Raw genomic sequence first — 12,104 nt, forward strand, 5'->3', positions numbered from 1 at the left:
CGATTTTAGCATACTCTGATAGGGCAAAATGGAACACCATCGGTTAAAATTTTGATCATTCTCGTTCAGTGGATTTCGTGTTAGCTCCCCTACTACAAGGAACTGAGTGACATAGCGGCAACGGAATTAAATGAAGATCCTAAGCGAACTATAGAAACTCTTGAAGCTTTTGATGAATGGTTAAGGAAGCAACGACACTTGCATGTGAGAAACGGTAAGTAATTGAATCCTTTAAAGGTACACTCGTGATAAGTATTTTGTGTCATGTTTTAAAATGCGAGGTACTTGTAATCTGTCCGTACCTATCGTAAATTTTGTAACGTGTGTTGTGAGCTCGTGACCTAATAAGAAGTAAGAACACTTCATAAAGTACTTTATAATTGGGACGCATCAATGGTTGTATTGTGCAGATCGTATACCTACCGATACAGTAGGTATTATACATAGGCTTGCCAGATTTGTCCAAGGAGAAACCGGGACAAAAGAAGGGACCCTCCCCCGGAAAAAAAATGTTGAAAATTACATGCCCAGAAATCACATATTAATATTATTGATATTATAAGCTATCTTGGCAATTAAAAACTAGCAGAAAGTTGTAGGTAAATGAAGGCTGTATGTATGACTGAGAAAATTATACATTTTTATTCTTATTTATACGTTTTAATAAGTGACAAAACATACAGAGTTTCAAAGATAGAAGATACAGTTCTTTTACATATATTTTTCTTTGGCTTGAATCATTTTTAGCACTTCTTTTTTGTTTTTAATCTTATAAAACTCTTCACAGCTCAGGCCGATGTTAATTTTACAAGTCATCAAGCCTTTTACCGTTGATTCCTTCATTAACCCCCGATAGCATGGACGTTAATACGTAAATTCATCTAATCAAAGTTTAATATTTTCCGGGACGTGTAGTAAACCGGCCGGGACACCGGGATCTTAAGCGTAAACCGGGACGTCTGGCAAGCCTAATTATACAGATTGTTACATATAAGCACCTTAAAAAAATGGTGAAACTGTACGACAATTTTGTTCCTTAACTCATCAAGTATGTACCTACCACGGTATAAAATAGTACACCGTGGTACCTACACAACAAATTCTCTCCATTTTCGTAGTCCGGTCAAGAATTGTAGAAGATTTTTTTTCTATTTCGATGTGGAAACAATACCGAAACCGTACTTGATTGGCCCAGTTTGCGTGCGTTTCTAGACAGAAATGATGCCGAAAGAAATAGAAACGCATTATTTTTTTTATTTTGTTGGATTGGTACCCCTCGCTTTTTTGCTGTCAACGGTATCCGTCAAATCAAAACTAAACATAACCTGTAAAGTGTAAATAACGTACGAGGAACTTGACCGATTGTATTAATTCCGATTAATTTTGAATATATACTCCAAAGGGTAGAACTTTTTTTATTTTTACTTAGCGTAGTAAAATATGCCAGCAGTACATTCTTGCTTACTTTTTGAACTCCCTTCTCGGCCAGCCAGTTTTCAAAAATGTTGTACTCCTCGTACTTTACTTTCGATTTTACAGGCAGTAAATTTAACGTCGCTTCATTGGCAATCTCTTGGATCTCTGGTGGGGTACAAGAGACGTGTTTGTCATCCGTATTCATCATAACTGCCGCAAAATGGAATTATGACCAAATACCTAATTAAAAGTTTGAAGTTTGAAAATACAGGAATCAGGTTAGCCAACGTGAAAATAAATGAATTGTGTCTATTACCAACATACACTGAATGATAGTTTAAAATTACCTAACAACGCCTAAATGCAATATTTATAATTTGTATAATTTATTATTTAAAATAAAAGTCGAAATAGAAAAAATAGTATAAAGCACACGTGTCATTTGTCTACTTGTCGCACTCGGCTACTACCTCGTGCGACAATCTTCGTCAAATGACACTTGTGCTTTAATATACTATTTTCGTATTTTCAAAAACTATAATTTTCAAATTCGTGATATTGATGTTTAGGACGGTACCTCTAAATAAAAACCGACCCACTGCTTGATGGGTGCCAATTGGAACGGGCTAATGTAATTGAAAGTTCCAACTCAAACTGAGTATAACAAAAAATTTTAATGTGGGTGCTCCGGCTAGCGTAACGGTAATGATGTGACACTGCAACTGTGTTATCAAATTGCTCTAGTTACCTTCCACACTTGTAACCTTTCTTCAAAATTAACTGGCGATTGATTGGAAGTAACCAACACAATAACAACCACAGAAGGGCTTTTTGTTTGATTATATTGAAAGTTCAAAAAAGATACAGGGACACAACTTGGACAGAGATCTGTAGTTCTAAATTACAATAAATTTGATGAATGAAATTACTGTAAAATACAAAAATGACTACCTATCTAATTTAATTATACAAATTTTAGTTTTTCTACTTTACAGGGGAATGGCCATTCGTTTATACTAGGTAATCTAGATTCGAGACAACAGGAAAAAAATTTTACTGCGTGGGCAGCAAACTGACTATTAAGTACCCTAGTATGATACCGGGTCGTGCTTTGCGCGACGCAGCATAGGGATTTCAATGGTAATTTCTTTATAGCCAATTACTAGCTCCCCTAATTATTTTAGAGAAAAAGTCTAAATACGTTTTTTTAGAGAAAAAAATACTGCATCTGTTCATACGATTACTTATAATTTTCCGTTTTTCAAAACCGTAGAAATCCACCAAATAATAAATAAAAAATTACATTTTTATAAATCAGTGATGCTTCAAACTACAAGCGCATCGTATCTGTTTGATGTCGAACGATTTTCATATTTAATTCTGTTTCAACTAATCGACGCAAGAAAAAGCATCTATGGAATAATGATTTCTATAGAATGCAATGCTGCATCTGCATCAGATACTATTTGTGTATCATTTCCCGGAACCAGAGTACATAATCGAAGAAAAAGAAATTGATTTGAGGAGGAATTGTTCTTAAACTTATATTCGGATATTCCGCTAACTGCAGCCAAAACGTTGAATGTATTGTCGTTTTCCTGGTAGTTTTGACGGACTTGCAGTGATTTAACACTGTTCTTGTTCTTTAAAACTTACGCACAATTCTGTCTACTGTGGTCTCGACTGTGGTACTGCTTGGAATTGGTCGATTGGGTTACTCCACAGTAAATAAGGACATTTATACTTGGCGGGCATAAAACAGCTTTAACATTTCCACTTTCTCTTCAGAAATAGATGATAAACCATTTTATGATTAACTAATTTATAAACCAGTATAAATTTAATATACATCAAAGGCATATGATGAAAAGTTATCGCTGTTTTTTAGGTAATTCCAAGGCATATCTGATTTATTGTAAAATGTAGGTACCTACCTTCTTATTTTGTCGATTTCTACGGTTTTGAAAAACGGAAAATTATTAGTAATAGTATGAACAGATGCAATATTTTTTTTCTCAAAAAAAAGTATTTAGACTTTTGCTCTAAAATAATTTGGCTATAAAGAAATTACCATGGAAATCCCTATGCAGCGTCGCGCTAGGCCCTTTATAATCTGGTTTTTTGACTCTTTATATTAAAATGATTTGATCTTTACTACAAAGATTATAAAGGCGTTGTTCCTAATTCTATAGCAAAATAACTTAACTGACCTTATACAATTTTCAATTGGTGATGGTGATGATCTTGATATACCTAACAGTGGTATAACTTTAGAACTGCAATGTCTGTTCCATGGGATGATTCTGACTCGGAGATGGCCTCAATTCCGGCAATTCGTTATGGAAGGGTGGTATTGACTCTTTGAATATCTTCCCGTCGGCAATTGATTCTTGTTGGTTGGTATCCAAATATTAAACTGGCACTCACATTCACCAGTACAAAATTTTACGTAGGTATGTTTGAACACTCTATCAATGGTGTAGGAAAATCCCTCTCGCAATTTCGTTAACACAGTTTCTCGTGCAAGGTTTAAAGACACAGCATCCAAAATATTGTAAACAGAAAAAACTCGGTTTGTTTTGGGAACTCCTTTTACAGACAATGTACCATAACTTTTGTATTATAAAAAATTATTTTTCCCGAAACCAACAAAGTTTATAAGAAACGGGTAGGTACTCCTCGCGGTGCTGACGGAATGTGGCCAAGGTCTGTAACTCCTGAACGTAAATACGACTCCAATTTTTGCTGGTGAATGGAAAATAAATCTCCCGATCGGCGATCTCGCATGAACTGTATGTACACGATTAAAAACGATCGGCACTTGAAAATTTTATATATCCCAAATGGCACTGATATCCAAATAGCACTGCATCTAAAAAGGCACTGATATCCAAATAGGGTGCTCCAAAAAACAATGCATCTAAAAAGGCACTGATATCCAATCGCAATCGAAATACTGAATATGGGCTACAAAAAGCCGCTGCCAAAAAACTATCGGGTGCTTAAAGCACGCAATAGAAAGCGAACGACAAAAGCTGTCCGCCTAAAAGGACAAAAGGTACTATCGTCAGAATCTCTCGAAGTACGTGCTATCAACCTCACGTACAAACACCGAATGTCCTGAAAATCGTCTCCCTCTCTGGACTCTGGAGTGCAAAGGAAAAAAATACGCCCCATGGTGGGAATTATCAAAGATGGTTCTGGATGTGAGCTCTCTAATTGGCTAGTTAAAACTGCATCGTCGTAATGAAAATTTACGTTCGGGGTTCACAAAATGTTCGTTCAAGGATTTTTGCAGAATAAGATTTGTAAGAGAAACCATTCATAAAAACGTACGTTATCTGAGACGGCTTCCCGTCAATGTGGCGACTCCAACCATTAAGGAACAAAGAAAACACCTTTGATTATATACTACATCAAAGGAAAACATCATGGTATGGAAAACAATATTAATATCATGACGTAATGAAACTGGTCACGACTCTCACAAAGAAAACAGTTTTGTGGGGAAATATTTCTAATGATCCGAAGTATCCAGCGAAAATCTGCGTCGCCCTAATTTAAATAATTTCAAAATTCTAAATGGGACAACCACCTGAATGTACACGCTACTTTACGCCAAAATGACAAAACACAAATTTTTCAAAACAAAATTCTGTCCAAAATAAAATCACTCGTTATTACCTACATTATTATTATTATTATTATGGTCGGTATATCTTGTGAGAACTCAGGTCTAGCCTGGTTAACTAATCGCACGGATTAAAATCAAGTAACGATTAGTGTCTGTGTCTGTGTCTGGCGAAGTTATGTAGGGTCCTAAAAAAAAAAAATAAATAAATAGAATAAAAATTCACGCACACTCACTTTGGAAATCTAGAGATAGTATGTATTTCATACTTACAAACATAGCTATTGATGGGCACAATAGCCAACGCTATCAGGAAAGAGGAAAACAAAACAAACAAAAAAATCATTATAATAATTCCTGTAATTTTATTAAATGGAGTTTATTGTGTAAGTGTTTCTTTGGCTTTGCGTTTGGGTTGAATACGAGTGGGTTATTATTAATTATTATTATTATTATTATCGGTGTTTCTTGTGAGAACTCAGGTCTAGCCTGGTTAACTAATCGCACGGATTAAAATCAAGTAACGATTAGTGTCTGTGTCTGGTGAAGTTATGTAGGGTTCTAAAGAAAAAAAAAAAAATAAATAAAATAAAAAAAAATAAAAAAATAAAAAAAAAATATTCACACACTCGCATTGGAAATCTACGGATAGTATGTAATTCATACTTACCAACATAGCTATTAATGGGCACAATAGCCAACGCTATCAGGAAAGAGAAAAAAAACAAAAAAAAAAAAATCATTATAATAATTCCTGTAATTTTATTAAATAGAGTTTATTGTGTAAGTGTTTCTTTGGCTTTGCGTTTGGGTTGAATACGAGTGGGTTGTGATAACGTGGTGTGTTTAGGTGAAGAAGGACTTTTGTGTTTTTTAACTGTGCTAGGGCGTGTAACTTTATTGGTGGACCTGTCTTTGTAGTACATGTTGCGTTACTTGTATTTATGGTGTTTCTTTGTTCTTGAGGTTGTATTTGTGAGGTTGCTTGGGTTTTTGGTGGAGATATTACAGTATGTTGTGAGCTGTAGTTCTGTTAAGGTTTTGCGTTTCGGTTGAATACGAGTGGGTTGTGATAACGTGGTGTGTTTCTGTGAAGAAGGAGTTTTGTGTTTTTTAATGTGCTAGGGCGTGTAACTTTATTGGGTGGACCTGTCTTTGTAGTGCATGTTGCGTTACTTGTATTTATGGTGTTTCTTTGTTCTTGAGGTTGTATTTGTGTGTTGCTTGGGTTTTTGGTGGAGATATTGCAGTATTTTGTGAGCCTGTGGCGCTGTTAAGGTTTTTGCGCTTCGGTTGTATACGAGTGGGTTGTTTCTGAGAAGAAAGAGTATTGCGTTTTTTAACTGTGCTAGGACGTGTAACTTTATTGGGTGGACCTGTCTTTGTAGTGCAAGTTGCGTTACTTGTATTTATGGTGTTTCTTTGTTCTAGAGGTTGTATTTGTGTTGTTGCTTGGATTATTGGTGGAGACATTACGGTATTTTGTGAGCCTCTAGTGCTGTTAAGGTTGCTGCGTTTGGGTTGAGTACGAGTGGGTTGTGATAACGTGGTGTGTTTCTGAGAAGAAAGAGTATTGTGTTTTTTAGCTGTGCTAGGCCGTGTAACTTTATTGAGTGAGGGCGTCTTTGTAGTGCATGTTGCGTTACTTGTATTTATTGCGTTTGTTTGTTCAGGGAGTTGTGTTTGTGTGGTTGGTTGAGTTAAGGGTGGAGATATTACAGTATGTTGTGTGTCATGTTGTGAGTCTAAAGTGCTGTTTAGGCTTTTGCGTTTGGGCTGAATACTAATGGGTTGTGATAATGTGGTTTGCTTCAGAGGTGAATCTCTGAATGTAGTATATGTTGTATCATTTGTTGTACTTGTTTGTTCGGTAAGTTGTATTTGTGTGTTTGTTTGGGTTAGACGTGGAGATATTACAGTATGTTGTGTACCGTGTTGTGAGCGAGTGCTGTTGTTTACATGTATACGTTGTGGATCATTTGTGTATGTCGTATCTTGTGTTATGTTTAGAAATTTACGAACAATATGGCATGTGTTGATAATGACTGCTTTTTGTAAATTTTTGTATGTGTTTTTGTCTAAACCTAATAGTTGTAAATTGTGGTGTATTGTCTTTGGTATAACTCCGGTAGCACTAAGAATAATGGGAACTATAACAGTAGATTTAATTCTCCATTGCGTCTTAAGCTCGATAGCTATATCGGTGTATTTGCGGTGTTTTTCTGCATGTGTTTTAGTTAAGTTGTTAGTGTTGGGTATGGCAATGTCTATAATACAAATGGATTTTTGTGATTTATCTATAAGTGTAATATCTGGTCTATTATTGTGGATAGTTTTGTCTGTGAGTAGTGTCCTGTCCCAATATAATTTGTGTGTGTTGTTTTCAAGTATGATCTGTGGCGTGTATTTGTAGTATGGTGTCTTATCTGTTATGAGATTGTGTTCAAGTGCTAATTTTTGATGTATGATTTTAGCTACCTGATCGTGTCGATGTTTGTATTCAGTTTGTGCAAGTCGTGTGCATGCCGATATTATATGTTGGATTGTTTCTGATGTTTGTGAACAGAGTCGACAAGAATCGTTTGTCACTGTTTTGTCTTTATGTACTTATGTGTTTTTTATAGTTGCGTGTATTAATGACCTGGTCTTGTATTGCTAACATGAAACCCTCAGTCTCCGGGAAGATATCACATTCAGACAACCAAGTGTGCGTTGCTATAGAATCAATACAATCCTGACTAACCTCTTGCGGAAATCGTCCATGTAACGGCTTTTGGTTCCATGTCTGTATGTTATTTGTGATGTATGTAAGTTTGGATGGAGGTGGGAGTATATTAGTTTCGTGTAGGTTAAGTGGTGTGTAAGATTTGTCTGCATATGTTACTGTTTTGTGTAGGATTGAAGTATCTGTTTTGTTATAAAAGTATTGTCGCAAATTGTGTATTTGTGTTTGGTGCAATATTTTTATATCTGTAAGTCCTCTACCTCCTTCCGAACGAGGAAGATAAAGTCGTATAGTAAGGAGTGAGGGTGATGTATATGGTGTTTTGTTAATAGTGTACGTGTGTTTCTCTGTATTTGTTCTAAATCTGTATTTGTCCAACGTATAATCCCAAAAGAGTATGTAAGCACTGGTGTGGCATAAGTGTTAATAGCTCTGATTGTATTTCTACCGTGTAATTTTGTTTTAAGTATACTGCGTACTCTTTGTAGGTATTGCTGTGATAAGTGTTTGTTTTTATACTCGTATGTTTAATGTGTGTGTTTTGCTGAAAACCAAGATACTTATAAGTTTCATTCTCGTCATGGAAATTTATTAAATTACCCTGTTCTAGCTCATAATCTAAAAGTTGTCTTTTTCCATTATTATTATTATTATTATTATTATTATTATTACATGTTCAAAAACCACCAGACTCAGATACCAAATTTCATCGAAATCAGAACTTTTTTTCGCATCCTCATTTAGGGGTGCCCCTTTCGTGGTAGGAATTTTGAAATTTGCTTTTTAAAATCGGAAATGACATACCCCGAAACCTATTCAAAGACGTGCCACCAAGTCTTTGTAGCTCTTATGGTTGACGAGAAAAAAATTAAAGAAGAAATGCTAATCTCACCACTTTCTTGAGGGTGGCTACCAAACTAAACACATTAAACCCTCGGTTTATTTGGAAAAAAAGTAAGTTTGGCGAGTTTTCCTACAATCGTCTTGGTGTGCTGTCCAAATTTATGAAAAGTACTAAATCACTATTTACTCATTTATTAATTTTAATTGTGCCATGTTAATTGTTTTAGATTACCTACCAACACCTGATTGCTTTCCTTCGTGGGTGTAAATGGAGTCTTGAACGAGCTAAACAAAAAATTGATGGTTATTACACGTTTAAAACACTGCTTCCGGAACTGTTCCGAGAGAGGGATCCTGCATCAGATGAAATGCAAGCAGCACTTAAGGCCGGGTAAGGTGGTGACAAAAACTGTTTCAATCCATCAATTTGCAATTCAGTTTGGTTGCACTCCTACCAACTGGAAAAGGACACGCCGGGCCAAGAACTCTGTTTTTATCCTATCACGAGGCAATATCGGTGGGGACGATGTGTAAAATATTTTCCTCTGCTATGGACATGTTAATTATAGAAGACGACAATGCTGTTATATCTGGATTACAAATAATAGTAGATTTTAAAGGGATTACTGCGGGACATTTGTTACCAATTTACACATGCGTTAATGAAAAAGGTTGCAATGTGCGTTAATGTGATGTATCCCATCAGATTTAACAAAATGATTGGTATAAATACTCCAAAACCCCTACAAGTAATATATAACACCTTACTTAAGCCGTTTTTGAGTGACAAACTTAAAAAGAGGGTAAAATATGCTAAGATATAGCACTACCGAAGAGTAATGCATTTTAACTACACACTTTTTTCAGGTTTGCTTTTTACCGGTACAAGGATGGAAAGAAGCTATTGGCAATGATATACTTTCATTAAGTACTTCCCTTGGAATACGGAGGCGACAACCTACCCATAAACTATCTTATGGGTAAACGTATTAATCTCTTTATTCCTTCCTAAACAAATTGATTGTAGACGAATGGTCTCGGAAATTTAATAGTTACCAGGGACTGGTTTATAGAGGATGACACCTATTCGTGCGACGAGACCTATCGTTCTAGCTACACATGCAGTCAAGATTTAGGAATGGAGGGATCTTTTCGGAAGTTATCTATAGATTAGTGCTTGCAAAGAGTATATAACGTTGTATACTCTTTGGTACTTGTGAGTTGTAGGTGGTCATACGCAGTGAATGTCCGGAAATCTACCCCTCCACTTCCTGGGCATTGTAAAACTTGCTAAATATACCTACGTTATTACCCATTATTATAATTTTTGGCGCATTTTCCAACGCAGTTGAGTGCGTTATTGCAGCCACCACCTATGTCTGTCCATCCGTTCGAGTCCTTAACTACCCTTATAAATTATAATTTTCAATATATTTAGTTTTTTTTTTTTAATTCGGTAGATTATAGCTCTGGTGCCTGAGTCAAGAAAAATCTTGTCGATTAATATGCGGTCGGACCATGGTGGGTCGGACGTAATATAACTTTTTTTAAGTACACTAGAGAAACCACCATTCTTTCCCTATATGGACTGGTAAAAATGGGTTGCCATAACTACAACCAATCGATTTTCAAGGTATCGTCTGTATCCGCCAATTTTTATTAAAAGTTAAAATAATTTAAAAACCATAGGTAAAACGATTGATATCGACATGTGAGTATCAAAATAACTAAAATTTCACGTTGAATCCAAAAATGCAATAAAAAATAGGGGTGGTTATTTAAAATAACGAAGTTACTAACTACTTCCGGTATTTCCGGAAGTGCCACCATTTCGAAAATATTTTCCATCGATTCGTCCTTCAGAGTAACTCCTAAGTAGGTACAAATTTTTAAAAATTACCTATTTTACTTTCACAGAAACGTTTAACTAAAGCTCCCAAAAAAACACTCTGTATAATGAAACGCCACCTCCACCAACCAAATACCGCTTTCATCCAGTAATTAGAAATGATGCGCCAATTACAATAAGCATTGATAACGCCGGCTTCGAAGCAAAGCAAACGCCTGTGACTCGCGGTCGTAATCGTATCGCCCGCCGTCTGATGGACTTTGGTGGCTGCCTCGGCGACTTCTGGGAACACCTAGGCACTGCGTCGCCATCGATGGCGTTTCACGGTATCGCTGCGATATCCTCACTTCAAAGAGAGGGCGTCGCCAGAGGGGGCGGGGAAGGGAAGCTGCCCCCGTCTAGAGATTAAAAAAAGTAGCAAAATGCAAAGCAACCAAAGTGTCTTGGTTTTCTTGATCGATAATTCCTTATTACAATTATTGTGGTTGTAGAGGTAAGACAGTAAAACAGTAAAAGTTTATGTGCTCTGCACTATACCTACAGTTAATAATTTTTTTATCCTTCATATGTCAACTTGCCTATCTTTGGGCCATCAGCTGGCGACACTCTTGCTTCAAGGGGCACAAGTCGGACGGAACTTGCTCGCTGCGTGATGTTACTTGTCGTGGAGTGAGCTCAAGACTGCCTGGAAGTACAGATTTCCCAACAAACGATGCCGAGAGGGCAATAATGGAAGCATAGGCGGCATATCCCATCAGAGAACATGTCCACTTCCGAATCTTAATGAAATGCCAGTTTCTTTCGTCTTTCTTTGTCATTTAATAGTTGTTGCAATCCGGGGCAACAAAGGTATATGACTGCGCCGAACATTCCCTCTTAATAGGTAAAATAGTATGAAAAGGGCCTAACTATGAGTCGCATCTGTTTTCTGAATACAAAATCAGCATAAGCAACCACAAAATATATGGAAACGACACCAAGAACGGCAAAATCCTTCAAGTATGGAATTTCCAAATTTTGAATAAATTATTGAACGATTAACGGCCTATTTACACACCAGAAACTGTTTTCACTTCAATATAATATTTCTAGCTAGTAGTGCACGTCCAAATTAGCTGGAATCGACATCCGAAACATCACGCAGGGTTAAAACTATCAAATTCAAAATTTAACCATTATTTTGAAAATACTCCAAATTTGGGGCCTAAGGGTCAGATATGCAACTTTTTTAATGCCGCCATTGGCACCAGCGACCCTAAATCATTCAAAAACGACCCCTAGCATGGCGAAATTCGTCAATTTTTACAGGTTTAAAATCTTGAACACCGTTTTGAACAAAAGTGTTCAAATTTTGAACCCACACGAAAATTTCGGTGGGTGCTGCGGGTCAAAAGTTTTATTTGGACCTAATGAACACGTGTACCGAGTTTCATGCTTTTGTCACAAAATGCAGCGAAAAAATTTGTACCGCCTACGCTACTCCATAAATAAGGAAAGTTGGCACTGCGTATGCGCTAATGCGCAAAACCAAATTTTGAAACTGGCATTAAATTTGCTTTTATTCCAAGAGGCTATGTATCAAATTTCATTTACATACCTTCATATATAAGAAAGTTTGCAATTCGGTCTGTAAATGGTCG

At 36.4% G+C, this 12,104-nt stretch overlaps 1 long non-coding RNA gene across 2 annotated transcripts; it reads left to right on the forward strand.

Annotated features, from left to right (window-relative positions):
• On the forward strand, positions 1-10,048 carry LOC116171302. Of its 2 annotated transcripts, XR_004145426.1 has the most exons (5): positions 1-214; positions 8,843-9,006; positions 9,054-9,418; positions 9,483-9,595; positions 9,643-10,048. It is a non-coding gene; the product is annotated as an uncharacterized LOC116171302 (long non-coding RNA). The 2 variants fall into 2 exon arrangements; XR_004145425.1 differs by having other exon boundaries at positions 9,054-9,595.
• Positions 10,049-12,104: the final 2,056 nt, after the last annotated feature.

The sequence above is a fragment of the Photinus pyralis genome, unplaced genomic scaffold, assembly GCF_008802855.1.
Source record: "Photinus pyralis isolate 1611_PpyrPB1 unplaced genomic scaffold, Ppyr1.3 Ppyr1.4_LG5, whole genome shotgun sequence".
Classification (NCBI taxonomy): domain Eukaryota; kingdom Metazoa; phylum Arthropoda; class Insecta; order Coleoptera; family Lampyridae; genus Photinus; species Photinus pyralis.